Here is a 19,941-nt window from a genome sequence, read left to right as displayed (position 1 = left end):
GTTCTTTCATTTTGTGGCTTGTAACTCATTATCCGGTAGAATTGTTTTAGTTCTGTTCTGCCAGTGACGCTGAAAATGAGTTGATATCTGCCAACAGTTTGATGAAACCCCTTCTTGAATGACTCAGTGGTAGAGAACAAATTATCCCTCTATTCATACTTCTTTCCATCCAGCCGACTGACAACTTATATTTCTTTAGAAAAGAACAAATCTAAGGAACGAACCTGCACACGTACAGTTTGAACAGTGTATCTCTAATGAGCTAAGGCAGGATTTGTGACACCTGTCATACCGGCTGTCATCATGCAAGGACAAAGGTTGCATCATTTGAATGAGTTGCTACTGCCAGATCATGGAGACTAGATCCATCCATATTGGTAGCTGTGTGGGGGCGTGGGACATGCAAAAAGGCATTTTATTAATAATGGTACTTGTAGGGACTTCTCGGACATTTGCATTCAGAAGGAAGCCCCACTGCATTGAGCCATGCTAATGAACTACCTATCATTAGCAGCACTCCCCTAGCCTCCGATACAATCTGTATCTAGGAGACCGATTAGGACAATCAGAGACACATTGATGTAGTGTGCAAGCAATGCTGGGGCCAGGACAACATACTTCCACAACCCCTGTCTGATATTAACAGGAAATAAATCTCACTCCTTAGTGGGATATAAAAGGCTCTTAGGTTAGCCCAACTATGGGTGAGTGAAATTGTATGCTGCACACATTGCTATTTCGGGGCAGTTTTTACCTGATGGACTGTGGAAAATTCCATCCACTTTGCTCTTTCTGCGCTGCCTTAGTTCACCTCTGGCTATGTCTCCAGTACCTCTCTCCAGATACTTCTGAATCTCTCGCGGCATCCAGTTATCAGTTGCGGTCCTCTCTAATGCCCTTTGGGAAAGAAGGGAGCTGCAGTTGTGAACCTCCATGCTGCTGCTTTTCAGAGCTCTCATCTGCTTCAATGTCATGCCTTGGGGGCTAACCAGGAGCCCGAAAGCCTTTCTGGATCTCCTCCTTGGAGATTGAGGATTGTGTCATAGGCAAAATTCCACAATCTTTCTGATCTCTGCCCTAGCTTCTTTCACCTCAAATAAGAAATGGGTGGGTTTCAAATTCCCACCTTGCCTTAATGCTCATAATGTTGATCTGAGAAGTGGCTCAGGGCTGAAGAACATATTGAATATGTTATACATATTGAATCATATTGACCATTCCACAAAATATGTTTGATCCAAACATCTAACTTGTGCTTAACTGGCAAGCAAGATGGGAACTTTTGCTCCACAAGACTGGCTATACATCTTCAGGATTTGTCATGGTAATATGATTACGATTCTGGCATCTGTATCGGTATTGATATTCTGCTAGTATGCTTCAGATTTGTAATTTGAAATTATACTACCTACTTTAGTACTATTCATCCTGCTGTCTTTTTTTAGTATAATCTGACATACCCTGTTGTCACAGTGGATCTCTCTTCAGTTCAGTTTACTTTTTATTCATCCCAACCAGGGAGGGTGAAAATAAACTGTCCAGTGCAGGCTCTGTGTATGTTTATAATATAATATTATCAGAACATTTATTGCAGGTTTATTGCATTACTACATGACAAACTCAAGTGATACTCTAAATGTGGTTGCAAGTTCTTTTGTTTGTTCATAATGGGTGCCCATTTTCGGTTGCAATTTGTGTGTGTGTGTGTGAGAGAGAGAGTGAGTATGCGAGAAAGAGAAAGTGCACACAGTATCCATGAATACAGATAGTTATGGTAATCAATTCAAAAGATGTTGTCTGAATATAGTATGAGTCTCCAGTTGCCTCATATTTGTATTCATCTGTATTTTACCCAATATATCAACTGAGGACTCTTATTTATAGTGATGACTGAGAAACCAAAATGAAGGAATGTGTTGCTAGTCAGATAGCATGACAAACAATACTGTGAACTGGAAGGCATTCATACAATAACCCAAAATGCTCCATTTTTGCTTCAGAAAGAAGAAGCCGCTTCTGATTCCTGTCTGCCTTACCTAGAGAGTAGCATATGCCTGAGAGCTGTTTCCAACTACTCAATTACAAATAAAGCAACAAGCAATGGGAAATCGTGCCTCCGTCTCAAGGACTGGCATAATAATCGAACTGTTTATGACACCAGCTGCTGTCACCAGTGTCGTTGACAAGCTCAGTAGTGGGACAGTGGGTGTTAAATGAGCTGTAGACCTTGCTGGGGCGGTGATGTTTTTGAAATGTCTCAATTTGATAGATTTTTTAAAAATCTTCAAAAATATTAAATGAATGAGAAACCAGCTGAATGAAGCTCAATTAGAGATTCAGTCAGGTAATAAGAAACTAAATGAATGTCAAAAATTGTGTGTCTGGACAGACCCTCATAAACGTGCCTTTAAGAAGGATTTGAAGGATGTAAAACTGGAACTCTTATAATTTGAAATCAACACAAAATGAACTGCCACATTTTTATTTTTGTCTGTTTTGCCAGATACACACATCCTTCATTATGACGTGAACACGAAGACAATATATCTTTGTAGTCTGATTTGCTCTCCTCTGTCGATATAGTCTTTGCCATCAACAGCAATGGGTTCTAAGGTGCTCGCTCTCTTCTCTCTCCCTTTTATCCCAGAAAAAAAGCACAGTTCCACACAGGAGAGTCTGGGCACGTCAGCATGACGGTCTGACAGCCCGTCACTTTCTGTGGACGCATCTCACTCCAGACAGTGATTAGACTCCACTGTGATTGACAGATGCATTGCTGTTGTCTCTGCACTCTTCTAGTAGAACAAAGGTCTAATGGGGTGTAGGGACTTTAATACAGCTGCATATACAGATAACGTGGAGGGAGGGAACACCTCTTATTGCGCATACTATTCTATAGAGTTCTTTAAAAAATATATCAGTGGTACATTGGTGTTTATTGTCTTTGGGGTTGAGGGGGTTCAAACCAGTTCTGATTTTCTACCCTATCACTTGATAGAATCCCCAGTTATATTCGTGGGTCTATTGTATTGCAGCTATGTCCTCTGCCAGTTCAGCAGGGAACAAACAAGAATGAGTCGAGCTGACAGTAGTTACTTTGTCAGAGGGACACGCTTCATACACTGTTGGCACTGGCAGACAGCAGGAGCCCGATCAACCACAGGACTCGTCCCTACGCAATGGAATGACAACTCAGCTGACTGAAACCCTCTGTCCCTGGGCAAAGCAACCATATGGGGTGGCCAGACACATTCAGTACTGACTGGACCAGGGTTCAACACCAGTCCGTTGGGTGTGTATCCACACCTCAGGTATTGGTAGGGCAATTGGCCCAGCAGCCCTAATAAAGGATTTGTTGAAAGTAAGAAATCAAATATATCTTGCCAACTGAGCCCAAGGGACGAATTTAACTTGTCCCATATTATATACTGTTGAGCAGGCAGTTAATTAGAAATCATTACTCATTTTCTGGTTTGCTGCATGTGAGCTTCATTTAATAGATTCTTTTGGATTTAACCTGTAAAAAAAACAATAAGAGCAGGACTGAAGGGACAGGGTTATTATTTAGGCCAGCAGTGTCCTTTGATATCATCTTTTTGTTTTTCCAGAGCCGCTGAGGTTTAAGAAGCATCACTGAAACGATGTGATTTTCTGACAGTTGGTTTTTACGAAAGGAACAATAATGAACAAGCTTCCTCAATTATTGTATTCTTCTTTTTTCTTTGTTTTTACCCCCCCCCCCCCCCCTAATTTGCGTTACCCAATTTGTCTGTTTCCCTTTTGAACATGCATCTAAACCCATGAATGTTCCAGCCATTTTCTGTGTCGACATCATGTGTGCACATGACATGAGCCCGTTGTCAATTTTCTGTGTAAGACAAATTTCTGGGTCAAGACCTAGTAATATTTATGGAAATCTTCTGCCATAAATAAAAATACATAAATAATGAATAAAAGCAGAAACATTCCTGGATAAAGCACGCAAAACATTACTATATTCTTATAAAAGACCTTTTGTTTCTGGCAGAATTCCTTTAATAAATAGCCTGCTATACTGATTCTGCTCTCTCAGCGATTCTCACGAATATGTGCACATAGACGATACTAGAGCTGCATTGTATAATTTTGTTAGGAGAATTTAAGCATTTATTTTAAGAATGGACTAAGCAGTGTCACTGTCCTTGCTTGACATGGCTTTGTCTGTTGTAAGAACAACATTAAAAAATTGTCATCATTGCCTCAAGAATTGCTTGTGTATAATGTGTCTCCCTGGTAAACGTGTCAGGGTCTTCCAGTTTTAAGTTGCCAATGTAGCAAGCTGGATAGCGCCACATATCAATGGAAGATATAGCTAGCTATTTAACTTGGCTAATATAAATAGTGTCATTGCGTTTTGCCATGAAAAGACTGCACTTTAAGTGTTGATATTTTAGCTGATAAACCATGCTTTCATTGTTTTCTAACCTTAGCTATTTTGGATCAGGTAACTGAGCTATACTGCCTAAAGATGTTACCATAATGTATCTTAAAACTATCACTCTTCAGCTGTGTTATGTTGGTAGGATTTACATTTTTTCCAAAACTACTATTCAGTGAAATGTCTGCCAAATTGGGAAAGCAAAGACAAGCAAGTGCTCTCCTTTGACATGCAATGTCAAGCAGTGCTGCTTCTTTTCACTACATCAGTCAAGACTGCTTGTCAAGCTCACGTGGTCATCGATTGAGTCAGAGCGGCTTGTGTTCAGGCAGCCCGATGGTGCCTGACCCGGGGGTGGGGTCACTGGTGTGCAACGAGATGTACTGTAGATCCCTTCGACTGGATTCTCTTACTCCCCGCATTGGGCAACACTAGAGCAGTTTTGTACCACCGTTCAAGGACAGCCGACCATAGTTGGCACTGTCGCAGTCTGTATTCAATATCAGACTGCAAGGCCCATTCACATCCTCTAGACCAGTGCCGTGAGAGGATGACCCGCCCAGCAGCCCTATATTATCCACTTTTTCATTTGTGTATATGGAGAGGTTGACGGCCTAGATTCAATCAACGTGCAAGCCTAACATTGACTCACAATGAAATGCAAGTGTTAGTTCTCATCTTCATCACTGTTTAGCAAGTTCAGATATCACCCAGTTTTATTGCAAAACTGTTGGCAATTAAATGCTCACTTTCAGTTATTTTGAATTTATAAAACAAATGTCAAATGAACCATGCCAAAATGTATGCGTGTTGCGGTACTCTGATACCTTGCAAAAAAAAAAAAATGTGTGTAAAGATAAGGATTTCTTAGACTAACTGTGATGCAAAGTAATAACTTCAAAGGAACATGGTCATCTGTCTCCCTCAATTCCTTAACATGCTGAGTACTGTACAGTAGGAAAAAAACTGAGTACAACTTAGCTTAATACTTTATTGCATTACAGAACCTGTAATGGTTTCTGACAGTTCCTTTTTCCTGGCATATTCATCCAACCCAAAATCAAGATTTTAAAATAGAATGACTCACATTTTCTGCACCCTACTGAAAATACAGGCTGATAATAGAAGTCTGGGGTAATGTACTGTGTATCATTCAGCAGAGATGTATCAGTGGGAAACATTTCTGCATAACTCGCGATTTCCCCATCATTGTTGTACTGATCACTGTTACTATGAGCTATCCGGAAAAAAAAAGCTGAAGACCTTTCTTTGATGTGTATGCAGCAGCCATGCCTGGCCTTCAGAACTTTTGATACACAGGGAAGTTAATTGCATTTCCAGTCAGAGTTGGCTCCTCTGTTCTGGGTGCTGCCCTTTCTGTCTCTTGGCTCCGGTTAGATATTCAGCTCACTGTCTGTGGCAAAGTGCTCCTGGGAAGGAAGTGCGTACGAATGACTAGCAATCAGGCCCAGGCTGTTTACCCCCCCTCTTCGTTGTTGTGTTAATGATTGGGTCCGAGCCCCCTCTACTAATGCTGTACCTTTCATTCTGCCGAGTGTCCTCCTGGTCATTAAAAAAGCTGTACGCCTGCCTCGTTAATTTTCTGACTCATACCACAGTCCTCTTGATTGGCTGCCTCCTACAGTTTCCCTGTGTTGTTATAATCTTCAATACATTTATGTCCCACTGAGATGCCTGGATTGCCATGTCTGTGTTTGCGGGTAATGTTCAAAAGGAGACCTGCCATTGTTTTTTTTTCTAAATGGAGTTTCCAAATTGTGTGACTAGACGGTAAGAGTAAGAGGAAGACCATACATGCTGTTTCACTTAAATAATGGTGCCATTTCATGGATATTCATTAAAACTGCACAAAAGAATATAATTTCCCTGAAGATGGCCACTGAAAGTTATTCAAGAATGACTGGACACATAAAGGTGTGATGTTTTTCTGGGAAGGATGGAATGGATTCGTAGATATAGATAACTGAGATGAAGTGCTGTTTTAAAGGTTAGTACTGTGCCATAGTAGCGAATTTGACTGTCTTACATATGCTGGCAGCCATTTGTCAATTCTGGAGGTGAATCAAGTAGTACATGCCCATGTACTGTACTTTCAAATTTTTATGTACTGGTGCTAATGATTTCAACCATGTCATCTTTCTGATTTTTGCTCAGTGTGTTTAGCCCCCATCGTACAGTTCAAAATCACTGGCATTTTATTTTTATATGTAAAATTTAATTTATAGTTGTGGAGGTTTTAGTAGCTGAATAAGCAGTGAGCATAAAAGAGATGCAGGCTTGTTTGAGTTTTGCCGTCGCATGCAAAGCCTTCTGTTTGAGAACAAAAATTTCATTTTGCCATCCGTTGAATGTCAGTTTGATATGATCGCTATTCTGGTGAACGAAATTGACAAAGGCTTATCTTTCATTTCAGATTTGTGCCTTCCTCCTTGTCCCAGCCCCCTTGTAACATCGAGCAGAAGGACAAAGGTGAGTTTTTAAAGATGGCTAAAAATCAGCGCTGCTGCCAATTGCGTGCTCAAAGGAGGTGTGGGGAATGGTGTAAAATGTACAGAAGCAGAGGACCGTTGATTTTGGGTTCTTTGTGCTGTGAATTTAATTTGTTTTATTTTGCAGTGTTAGCCTTTTCAACAAAATGAAGGCTCAAGCAATGCTTTCATTGAATATGTATTGCATTTATTTTATGACAAAATCTATGTATGTGATATTCATTCTCAAACTTCATGTTTTACACTCTTTCTCTCTCTCACACAAACACACACACATACACACATGCTGTGTGATTGTTACGCATGTATGCATGCATGCACACCTTCACACACGTGCTGTGGATTTATTTGAGTCTTTTTGAGCACTGGGAAGATAGTAACACTGAGATGTTTTAAACTTTTTTTTTTTGAAACTCAACTTAGGATGCCCCCAACCCTCTTGCTTTGACAGACCCAAGCTGTCCCAGTCCTAAACCATGGTAGCCAGGTTTAATTGCAGCCTTGAAAATAGAAATCAGGGCCAAATCATACTGTGTACGCTGGCCATTATGACTAGATTCATGAAGAGGTAACATGCTTGAGGGCCTTAGACTGGTTAATGCCATCATATCACACTAGGCGAATACGTAGCAGTGTTATTTTGTGTCATAGTTAGTCATGAGAGGCATCAGTTCTTGCCCATGCCATTTAATCTCCCTGTACTCCATCTTCTGTGACTCTGTGATGGACTGATCTGGTTTACCCTTCACAATTAAACCTATCACCTTATGGACTCCCACCACACCCATCTTCAGTGAAGAAAAAACCTTCAGCTACCATTCGTGTCCCTCTTAAAAAGAGAAAAAGGACATGAATTGTCATTTCACTGTTACTGAATGAGTGCTTTGTCTTGAGAAAACGTGAATTGTGTCAAAAATTGTGTTTAAAACTAGGTCTGCTTTTTTGTGTTATTTGGAGTAGAGGGAAAATATTACTTCATTCCATTATTCATTGGAGAAAAAAAGATACTGCTTTGCTTAAGCTATCAGCTTGGCGATGTGAATGAGTTCCATGTTTTCAAATCTGCTGTAGTTGGGAAAATGCGAACAATCTCTGAACTCTTTTGACGAATCTACTCCCATTCTTTTTTTAAAACCCCAGTTCAAGTTCAGGTTTAGTGTTTCAAAAGGTTAAAACAAAAGGTTAAAACAAAAAATACATTTTAGCAGCTGATCCTGTTCAGCAATATGCTTCCGGAAAGGTGATGTTCATTAGCATTGCAGATGACTCACTGTGCCTATATTTTGATAAACGCTTTGCAGTTCACAGAAGTGGGTGGATTTGACAACCTTACATCCTGATAGTGTCAACCTTGCCCTCTTACTAAGTCTCTGCACAGCTGCTAATTTATACATATTTATGTACATTTTTTACTTGTTTATTTAAAGGACACATTCTTTTGACCATGGAGGCAGATTTAGCGGGACGGAATATTTTACCTGACAGTTACCTTGTAGGACAAACTGGTGAAAAGACTTGATTTCATCATTGTATGTGTGTATGTACATGGTGTGGTTGTGTGTGTATGTGCATGCGTGTTTGTGCGGGGGTAAGTGTGTGGGTGTGTGCAGGTGAAAGCAAATGTGTATGTGTGGGTGTGCATGTGTCCTTGAAACTCAACAGAAGTGGTGATATATAACACAGAATAGTTAAAGGGTTCTTGCTTTTGTTCTGTCCAGTTTTATTGCTATGGAGATGGTGAGAGGATGAGGTTAGGCAGGGTAAAGTATACTCATGACAAAAGACTGCCTGGTGTGTGGTTTGTTTTCCTGTAGGATTGCAAGATGGGCTAGAATCCAAAGAGCTATTCTCTGATGAAGGTGGTGACTGTGGTAGATAAGCAGTATCTACCTGTGTGTGTGTGTGTGTCCATTAACTTGAACAAAAGCTCGGAGCATCTCCCACCGACATGTGCTATATACTATGACTTCCCTTTGCTGTCTGTTTTAGAGGAAATTATGTTATAATGCAGTTTCAAGTATTTAAATATTTTTCAGTATCACCAGTGAGATAATTACATGCATGTTTTATTCTTGTTGAGAGCAGATTATATTTATGTATTTCTTTCAAGCTGGGATTATTTGGCATTAATACAATGTGTACCATTACTGATAATTCTATTATTATTGTGGGTAGGAAAAAATTATAACTCAAAGAAACTTGAAGTTATGCTTCAACAACATTTCACAAATTATTATCAAGTTCATTGATCATTGATGAAATTATGATAGCTTTTAGTCATAATACACCCTGGTTTTGGAACATACTGCAAAATAAATTTAAGATTTATAGTCCTGTGACTTTGGGAGAATCCATCATTTGTTTTAGAACAATGGAACAACAGAATGCAAGCAACCTTCCTGGTGAAATAAAGGATAAAACAAGAAATTTTTGTCTCAGCAGGACTGGAATCAAAAGGCTGGAGCTGCTAGCCACAAAAGACAAAGTTCATATATTTGGATGTTAAAAATATTTCTATTAGGCCACCGTGTCTCTCAGGCATGGCAAAATATTTTTGAAAGAAGCTGTTTTCTGGATTGCACAGGGGAAAACCATGGATCCTGTACATAGATCTAGTACATGGATCTAGTTCGTGGATTATAGTACACAAATCTCTAATGCATGACAGGGATCAGATAGGATATAATTCTCTCCCGTAGTTTTCTGCTGGTATGGTATTACTGGAGTTGGATCCTCTGAGCCTCCATAAAGATTTTAAACCCTGCCAATTTTAAAAACCTCATATTAACCTCATCATTTCAATTTTAGACATATGCCACTGCATTGCACTCAACCTTGTTGATCCTTGGGTTTCATCCACAATACAGTCTCAGCAGTGATGTGAACTGACCATGGAAAGATAGGGCCTTATTCACAAATCTTTTCCTAAATTCTTACTTTCATTCTCAAGAAACGTGGGATTCATGAAACATGCAGAGACCTTTGTTTTTGTGCGTATTCAATGTGTATAAGAGATGGAACGCTGTTTGTTCGTAAATTGGATGAGCATGCCTGTTCATGCTGATTAGCATAAGGAAACAACCTAGCAATCCTATAAAAGGTGTGCTGACTTCAGGGTCATGTGCAAACATCAGCAATTCATCACTCTCTGCAAACGTATCTGTGCAGTCCCTAAAGACACACTCTCTCCCCAAGGCATGATTAGCAGCATGTATGCCACTGCCTAGTGTTGGGTTTGGCTGCACACTAGTCTTTATATATCAATCATCATCCTCAATCACTTTTTTTCAGTAAACAAAGAGAATTACATGTGATTCCGACAAGGTGGAAGTCATAAACTAAGATGAAAACTAAGTGTGAAAAAACATAACTAACTGAAATAAAAAATTTTAATGAGAGTTTTGGGAAAAAAAGTAAAAACTAAACTAAAACTAGCAAGCCCAAAACTAAACCAAAATTGAAATCAGAATTGAAAATGCGTGTATAGGTTGTGATGGTACCAAAAAACAAATTCAGAAAGAAGAAAAATGATGAATTCCGAAATGCATGTGGAAATATTTGTATGCCCAGTTACAATCAAATATGATCATACACGTTTCCTGAATGAGGCCCATTGTCTCCATATAAATGAGATCTTTAATGAATCAGCTGTAATTATTTTTCAACACAAATAATATTTTCCCTGCCCTTGCTTGTGATTCCAGACTGATGTATTGAGGTCGGAGAAGACATTATGGCTCAGAAGGAAGTGAACACGTTTTACTATCAACATTAATGAGGACAGAGAATGTATTCCTGTCTTGCCTATTTTTTTCCTTCAAAAGTTCAAAAGACTGGTCAAAGACTGCATCTCTAATTTCCTTATCAAGGCATGGATAATGGTATGAAATCTAGAGTATGGGAGAAGAGAGAGCTTTACAAATTATCGGCTGAAAGAATGCATTTTTATTTGTAGAGCGCTTGTTTTTGTTAAGTCAGTCTGTTAGCCAATGGAGAAAACAAACCAATTATAAAATCAATGGTTTGGCTGGCTGAATGTCTCACTAATGTTTCACTTTGTTTTAAGCACTGTTCCTTTTGTTTAATTGAATTCCAAGTTTCAAGAATTCCAAATACTTGAACAACACCACATATCACAAAAGTTTAGTTTTTTATTTAGTTGCTCTTTATATTGTGGTATTTATTTCTGCACACATTATTGAAAGCTTGTGCATTTTGCCATGCCCTCATTACTACTGACAGGTTTTTATGTCCAAATAAAGAAGGAATGGGTTGACATTCAAATCTAAGCTATGTGTTAACTTAACGGTAGTCACAGAGTTACATTTTAAGAGTATTTAGGCCAGGTTTTTGTGCAAAGCCAAAAAGCTTGTGCAGAAACCAAAAGAGAAGCGCTCCTGGACTGAACAGCTCCTGTCATTAGGAGAGGACCACATCATAATTGCATGTTCTCCCCATGTCCGTGTAGTTTCCTCTGGGTAATGAAGTTTCCTCCCACAGTCAAAAGACATGCAGGTTAGGTTAATTGGAGAGCCTAAATTGCCCCTAGGTATGGGTTTGTGAGTGAATGGTGTGTGTGTGGCCTGTGATGGACTGCAAAACTGTCCAGGGTGTATTCCTGCCTCTTGCTCAATGCATTCTGGGATAGGCTCCAGGAATAAGCGTGTACAGATAATGGATGGATGTATGTATGGATCTCTTTAGGGGTGACATCCTGGGAAAAAAGTGACAGGCCCTCATTTTGGGACAGGCAAGTTAAGTGGGATGTGTTTAAAATCAGCATTCTCATGATTTAGTTCAAAATACCCAGAAACATTTTTTTGTACCCTAAATGTCTTTCTGTCATCAGAAATTTGTTATTTAATAACTTTTCTGAACTTTTTTTTACTTTAGCCAAAATCAAATCCCTGCTTGAAATATACAGGTTATGGGGTGTTACTGTTAGAAATTTTAATAGTTACTATAATCTCTCAAAATCCTGGATAAGCCCTAATGAACACAAATCCAGCCTCCTTGTAGTATACAGTAGGAGGCACATCTCCTGCTTGAGTTGTTCATCAAATGCATATTTTATTTTAATACACTGAGCAACTTCTCTGACCCAGTTACCACATGAATAACTGTTAAGGTTTGTTGGCTTTTTGAAATGTCAGTTTACTATGTACATGGCTCATGGTATCGATGAAATGATAAGAGTGAAAGGAGGGTTGAAAAAATATATGACAGATATGATAGAGCAAACACACCCTTTTCTATTTTAAGTAAGTCCTGCCTCCTTCTGTATTTTTTCACTTTATTCATCTGGGACAGAAAGCAGAGAGAGTTGATTGAGATCACAGTACAGAAATTATCATGGGGATCCAAGCCTCAGTCACAGAGGGGGAATTGTATATGGGTTGTGAGTTAGCTGTCCTACCGACCGCACTTGACGGTCTTCCCACACCGATTCATTTAAAGAGGTGTGAAAAGGGTGAAATTGGCAGAAAATAGAGGGTATTCATCACTAACCCTAACCCTTCACATCTTTCTGAAGTGTCTTATAGCGAGAAAATGAGCATGGTGAATGTATTATTTGTATACAATGTGTTATTAATAGGCTGGTATTTACTACAATAATAAACCTGGATGTTATTGAAATGTAAAACAGTGAGAATATATACATGAGAAAACAATGATTCTGTAACTTCACTGGGTTTCAGTATGTTAACTGAACAAACAAATGGTGAGATTCTCTTGGGGATCAAGCACTTCACAGAATCCTTTTGGAAATCATATCTATCAGAGTTTTAGAGAAAGGTAGAAAGTGTTTTCAGGTTTAAGTCATGGGTAATATAATTCATGGGTACGTGTCATCACAACTAATGTATACGCAAGTCTTGGCCCAGAGACACTGACTGCAAACAAATAACTTGATTGATTGGAATGCATTTTAGGGCTGTTGAGTTGTACACGCAATGTACCTGAAGTCATTGAATGACTTCACATAATTGTGTTTTACTATAATTGTATGTATGACTTGATTTGCACTTCAAAGAATATTTACTCTCCCCTGCACCCAGACTTCAAAGCAGGATGGTGCCGTGGAAGTATTGGTTCACATCTTTCGTTCTGCAATCATGTTATAGCTTTGTGGATCTAATGCTGTTAATTACACCCCTGATTTATTTAAAGCGTTCAAATTTGCTTCTGATGAATTTTATTAGCACCTGGGAACTAGGATGGTTTGAGTAAAATCCCTGAACATTAATTTGTCCTGTTGTTCAAGGCCGTGATTGCATTCCTTTATCTGAACCTCTTGGGGACTTTGCTAGAGAAACAGAAAAGCCAAAATTGATTTGTTACAGACCTGTAATTAAAGTAAAATAGTTGTGTACAATGTAACCCATTGTCCCTCTCTTTAATCCCATTTAAATTTTCTTTTTTAAATGCAATCAATTAGGGGTTTTATTTAACCAAAGTCATCGTTTCCGGCACTGCCTTAATCTTAGAAACCGTACGGAAAGGTAAACAAAGACTTTCTCCTCTCCCTTGTTCAGTAACAGCGGGGAAATGTGCCAGGGAAAACAAATCTCCTGTTTGAAAGCTGGAGAAAGTCCTGTTTCAGCCAAAGCCGTTTTTATTCCGGCAAGTTCAACCATATTGCAGCGGATGACATTTAGTGGTATTATTTTTCCATATTATAGTGACAGTTAGCCAATACTTACGTTGTTGGGAAAAAAAGTTCTTAAATAGAATGAAAGTACATATTGGCAAACTGTCTTCAGTTTCTGTTCTCATCTTATCTGTTCACCAGAGACTGTATAACGGCCGACTGAGGGCTTGTTCTTGTTTTTGGCCTGCAAACTGCAGTGGCTAATGTTTGGGTACAGACTACAGCACAAATCTCTGGAGGTACTGCCATATTTGTGAGTTGGTTTTCATCAATAGACAATAGATCATTATGATGGTCTGTGCAGCCTAGCACTTAGAGTAGATGGTGAAAAGTTTCTGTATTTACAAAATATAATTTATAGTGCTTCACAAATTCATTTTAGAATTATAACATTATAAAAGAACAGATCTTGGAGTACAGCTACGTAACAGTTATAAAGTGACATTATTTCTGGGGGAGGGGGGTTGACAGTTCGCATGGGAACATCTTCTGAAACCCGTATAGTCAGCACACTGCGATACACCAGCTAAACCACTGCAACTACTCTATCAAAGGACTGTACAACTAGCTGATGTAGGCAGATTAGAGACATGCAGTCTACAAAAAACTACACTATTTTGCTTCATCACCAAAATACCGTTCAGTGTACCATGTAAATATGTAATGTGTACGTGTGTCAAACATAGTAATATGTTTCATTGCGCCAGGTGAAACGTTTGACTAGATCCGTTTCTGGCCTGCTTTTGTTGCCGCTTTTTTGGATGATGGAATGCTGGAAATAAATGAAATGAAGACCATTAAATTAGCCACTGGGCCATTTCTTCTTTTAACCAGACTCTGATACTGTCAGCAAACATTACAACGCATTCCAGCTACAGAAAATCTATCAATAGCTAGATTCATGATGGAGACAAAAAAAAGTTATATTCTTTGATACACATAAAGCATCCAAAAACATAGTAAATTAATGCATATTCAAGCAATAATTTAAGTCAATGTTATTGTTAGATGCTGGCATCTAGTTTCACAGCCATTGGGCTTTAAGGATTATAAGTTGACTTTGGGCTATGCTCTAAAACATTGTTCATTGTTTAGTTTATCATAGTTTGGCTTGTATTTATAATTAGAAATTTTGCTTAATTTTTCATTAACCTTAAAAATGACTGAACAAACCAACCAGCATACATGGAGTAGAAATGCATTATGAGGTTGATTTGTAATTGCTTGGCTTGTCCGCTTTATTTATATCAATCACCTTTTTATTTTTAATAAGACCGACTGATTGTTATTGATAGCATGCAGATCGACAGTTTCGCAACTATAAATAGGCAGCCACAAAAGAAAGTAGGTATCACTCACACTGAAACATCCTATGCCATACTGAAAATGCCAATATCCTGTGAAGACTCACGCAATTTCTCGCTCTCTAGTACGAGGAAAAATGCTCTGGTCCTGGACTTTGAGCAGCAATATTCCGAATGCATCTGTTTTTTTCTTTAATTGAGGAGACTCAATCTAGGGTGCCAGTAATGAGATGCCATGTTGAGAGTGAATATAAATTACCATCTGCCCCCATCGCTGTGTCCATCTGCTTCAGCATTCCGGCACACTCCCACGTCAGGTCACCAAACCTGGCTTCAGATGTTCGTCACCAGCAGGGTAGAATCGCACCAGTGAAAATGCTACTGCTTGTCTTTGAACTAAATAAACAAGCTGTATATATATATATATATATATATATATATATATGTTATGGACTGTGGTGACTTTACTGCCCCCTGCTGGTGATGCAGTGCATTTCTGTCCCTGATTTGGACCTCCACCTTAATAAGCTGCTGAGTTGCCTCCACCTGCCCGTGGCCTTACATAAGCCCTGTTGCAGGTGAAGGAGGGGAATCTGAACAAATGTTTGTGGCTGTGGCTACATTTGGTGTAGACTGTATAGTTATTTGATTGTTGGTGGTTTTTGTGTTCACTGCCTGATTTTTCAGTATTTTTGCATGGTGTTGCCATGGACGGGTAGTGTTGCTCTGTTCTTTTTAATTGCACTTTTTGGTTTTTGGCCGGAGTAGGAATCCTGTAGGAGACTCGCCATTCTGTTTTTCTTCGGGAAAAGAATAACTATTTATGTTACATCAGCGGTAGTAGTCCTCTGTTGGCCGTACTTTGGCCTGCCTTGTTTCCTGTCCAACACCTACAACTTATTGTATTTCTTTAAGATTTTGGTTTGTTTTGTGTATCCCTTTGTAATAAATGTGTTTGTATTATGTTTGGGGGGGTTTGTTTTGTCTTGGGCGCATGGGACTTCATTATATCCAAACTCTTGTTTCTCGTGTTATAATGCAGGTGAATTGTGGGATGCTACTATATATATATATATATATATATAATTATATATATAATTCACACCTTACACATACTTATTTTGGATTCAAATACTATTCTATGCTTTACTGATCTTGTCTGGTGTATTGGAACCAATTAAATACTCTCAAAAAGTGCAAACCCTACTTTCTGGTCATATTGGCAGGCTCAATTACACCAGGCAAGATCAGTAGAGCACAGAAAATTGCTATTTGAATCCAAAACAAATATGTATTTGACCCAGGTCTCTGAGTATATTTTTTCTTGATCTGGCTGTGTGCCCAATTAGATTTATAATCGAACAATTTCCATGTGGTTAAAGTGCAGATTATCAGCTTTTACTGAAGGGTATTCATATATTTCATATATTTTGGTTTCACCATGTAGAAATTACAGATCCTTTTAATACATACCCCCCTCCACCCTGCCCCAATTCAGGGCACCATAATGTTAGGTTCAAGTGACTTCACAGGTGGTGTTTCTGATTCTAGGCCTTTGATAGCCTTTGGAGTCTATTTGTATAAAAACTGCTGTAATTTCTACATGAGGAAACCAAAAGTATGTAAAAATGCCTTAAAATAAAAGCTGAGAATGTGGACTTTAACCACAGTTGTTATATTACAAATCTAAAATTATGGAGTACAGCCAAATAAATAAAAAATATTCCTTTGTCCCAAACATTATGGAGCTCTCTGTATATCAGACTATCAGGATGACATAGGATTACAAGAGATTTCTCAGCATGAGGGTGCGGACTCCAACCTCCTACACAGTTAGACATTTCTGATCCTGTCTTTGGCAACAGCAAGGTCTGTCGATGTGTGAATTAAATGACTTATTGCGTTCTGACTCCTGTTCAGCAGTTCCATGTAGCAACATATGTGCTGCTTACTTTTATATATATAAGGATGGGTGAGGGGTCATTGAGCCCCTCTGTTATCATATTTAAAGGTCTTTCCTCACACATGCATGCATATCCATGCATGTGCAGACACACAGACATGCATACTGTACACATACACATGCATAATCACACGGGCAACCTTTTTTTAAACCAATTCCCTGCAAATAACCACTAAATCCTGTTTATTTGATTCTTTAATGGTTCACTGCTCTAGCAGCATGTTGGAGTGATCCATATGTAGCTGCTCTGAGTTATTGCTTTATCGTATATGGGAGAATCAAATTAGAAGTTTGTGCATGTGTACATGTGTGTTAGATGTATGCGTTTGTGTGTGTGTGTGCACTTGTGTGTATGCATTCTTGCATATACTGTAAGAGTGTTTGGGTTTTCTATGCACACACAGTTGTGTTGACGTTAGAGAAAATCAGCTATAAGGTACAGATCAAGGGTTAATGGAGGTTGTAGTTTTAGTGTGGGCTTTCCTTTTTATTTATTATTTGCTCCCTTAGTACCTAATTTTAAATGCTTGTACTTTCCACCTGCTGTAGGCTGTGATAACAACTTTCAGATGTACAACGTCCGTTCCTAATGGCTGTATGTGTAGCCATTGTGTTTTATTTTTCAAACCAAAGGAATTACCTTTACTGAGAAAGCATAATGATACTGCTTCTGCAGTTCAACCGTGGAAAATGATCCAGATCTCCAAAAAGAATGTCAAACAGTAGAGTAAAAGAATTCTTTGAGATAGTGATTGTTATTCCTAGCATATTGTTAAAAGTAATTTTACCCTCTTTATTTGGCTTGTTGTATTGTCATGTACTTTTACCTTGCTTACCAAGCAGCCTCACCACACCAGCTCCTGGTATCCTCCTTAACACCAGGTGGGGCTGTCAACCTTCAGCATACAAACATGAGATATAGGTTTATTTTTACATTAACCAGATATAGCCATTTTTGTGTATTTCAATAAACCTTGTTAACCAACTCTATTGTGTGCACAGCTGCACTAAACTTTTCAAGCCACATACTGATTGTGGGTAGCTGTTTGTGTATTCCAGGATGAGGATCTGCTTGATCCATGATTCATTCATTTATTCAATCTGCTATTTCCAAAACGATTCTCCGATTTTTATGGCATAGTAAGACTTCACAAGTCATCCTCAAATATGAGACAAATAAACGGAAACTTGTTTGGTTACTTTTACTGCTTTTAATAGATTCACCACTGCCCGTCTGAGTCACTGCTGCCTGTCTGAATTCAGAGCTTTACATATGTAATGGATTTGAAACGTCTTCTTCAAATATTTGATCCTTCATTGTACTAAATCCAGGTTGATTTCAGGTTTTTGCAGCCATTTATAAGAATGCTTAAGTCTTGGAGATGACGGTTCAGTTTGGGAATGTCAAGTCTGTGGTTTCTTTGAAAGGAAAAAAAGCATGTAGAGCAGTACAGTGACAGGGAGCACTCAATAGCTGATGGTCTGGTTTTGAATGCTTCCTGTGTGTACTATATTTATCCAGGGGTATTTTAAGACTTTAGGACTGTAAGTTTTAGAAAACAGTATTTCTTTCTTACGTCAGTGACTTGACATAGGCTCAGTCCTTTTTTCTTCCCCCAGTGGCATGCTGAATGTGAAAGGATACATCCCTAATGCACACAGTTACTGGAGATATGAGATCCCTTCAAATTTTCTTATACCCTGGGCCCTACTTCTCTGTATAATGTTTCTCCTTTCCCATTCCGATTTAATCAGAAGTAAGCTTTGCTCCTTGGTTCAGTCAGGTTCAACATTTTGAATTGGTGGTATCGATCATTGTTACAGCAGTTTTGAATGGTCTTGTGTTAATAAAGGAACTTTCATGCTAGTGTTTTTCATGCTCCCCTTATAAGGGGTGTCATTGAGCAGGTACTTAATTGGAACAGTCCGAATTAGCCATATTGAATCATTATTCATTGAAATCTAAATGCAGTAAATGTCTATTCCATTTTCTAGCTAAGCGTGTCTATTAGATTCAGTAGATACAAAAAAAAAACACACTGTACTGAACTTATACTGTATCTTTGTTGTATCTGGAAAAAGAATTAATTCTGTACCATTGTAATTAACTTGTTAATCACTTTGCAGTTATGCCAAGCATGGTTAAAAATCGACTGTGTACTCTGATAAGTACCATCTGTATGAAATAAGAAAAAATATGGCAGAGAAGGAGCTGTTGGAAGATGTTTCTAGAGTATATGACTGATTGGCAGATTATATGTGGGTGATCAATGGCTCAAAACGTATTTGGAGAACATTCCATTATGTACATTATTATAGTGATTATTTGCTAATTATTTTAGGAGATAGCTGATAAAGTTATTAGATCCTTGGTCAATTAAAATTCCACAGTATGTTAAAAGTTGAAATTCTAGCTAGCTTTCTGGGTAAAAGACGTATGTCCAACCCCCTGTTTAGGCATTCTTGAATTTAAATAAACCATGGCTGTCTGTGCTTGCTTTTTCATGTGCTGTCTCCATTACTTGTTTTTGTACATAATATACCTAATTAGCTCAGAAGCTTATCATATAATACCCTAACATTTGGCTACTATTAGCTATTTTTCAAATGTTACCAAACACGTCATCATCAGAGTTAACATTAACAATATCTGTCCTTCAAAAAACATCCCAAATTATTTATTGGCAGACGCTCATCTAGAACTGAAACTGTCCTTGTCTGTATTTTTCAAAACTTGTTAACTTTACCTGTATTTTCAAAATGTAATTTATTTATTACAAACCTCAGAAAAATAGGCTAGGCAGGGCATACAAGAGCAGTATGTTTTCATCAGGTGGAAACTTTGATTATTTGCTTTAATTAATTACTTAATAATTAATTATTCATCACTATTTCATCCATCCTCACAATCTCTTGTATTATGGCATAAATTTTGTGATTGCATTTGTTTGTCTGTGCAGCGTGTGTGACTGTCTCTGATTTTCTTCCAGTTAGTCATCAGACTGGCCATTTCCATCTCCGGTTATTTGCTTTTAAAAAGGTGCGCTTTGCCATTCACAGGTGGAGACTCTCTTATTGGATTTTGCTCAGTGCTC

General features: G+C 38.4%; 1 protein-coding gene across 6 annotated transcripts in view; it reads left to right on the top strand.

Moving 5' to 3' along the window:
* The window catches only part of large2 (LARGE xylosyl- and glucuronyltransferase 2), a 161,441-nt gene that overhangs the window by 79,538 nt on the left and 61,962 nt on the right, over positions 1-19,941 (top strand). For all 6 annotated transcript variants that reach the window (XM_035419450.1, XM_035419449.1, XM_035419447.1 and 3 more), the window contains one exon: positions 6,852-6,907. The gene's annotated coding sequence lies outside the window, so the exon portion shown is untranslated. The remainder of the gene's footprint in view (positions 1-6,851; positions 6,908-19,941) is intronic.

The sequence above is a fragment of the Anguilla anguilla genome, chromosome 5 (genome assembly GCF_013347855.1).
Source record: "Anguilla anguilla isolate fAngAng1 chromosome 5, fAngAng1.pri, whole genome shotgun sequence".
Taxonomy (NCBI): domain Eukaryota; kingdom Metazoa; phylum Chordata; class Actinopteri; order Anguilliformes; family Anguillidae; genus Anguilla; species Anguilla anguilla.
Note: the sequence above shows the minus strand (reverse complement) of the source record. Positions and strands in the feature narration are given on the sequence as shown.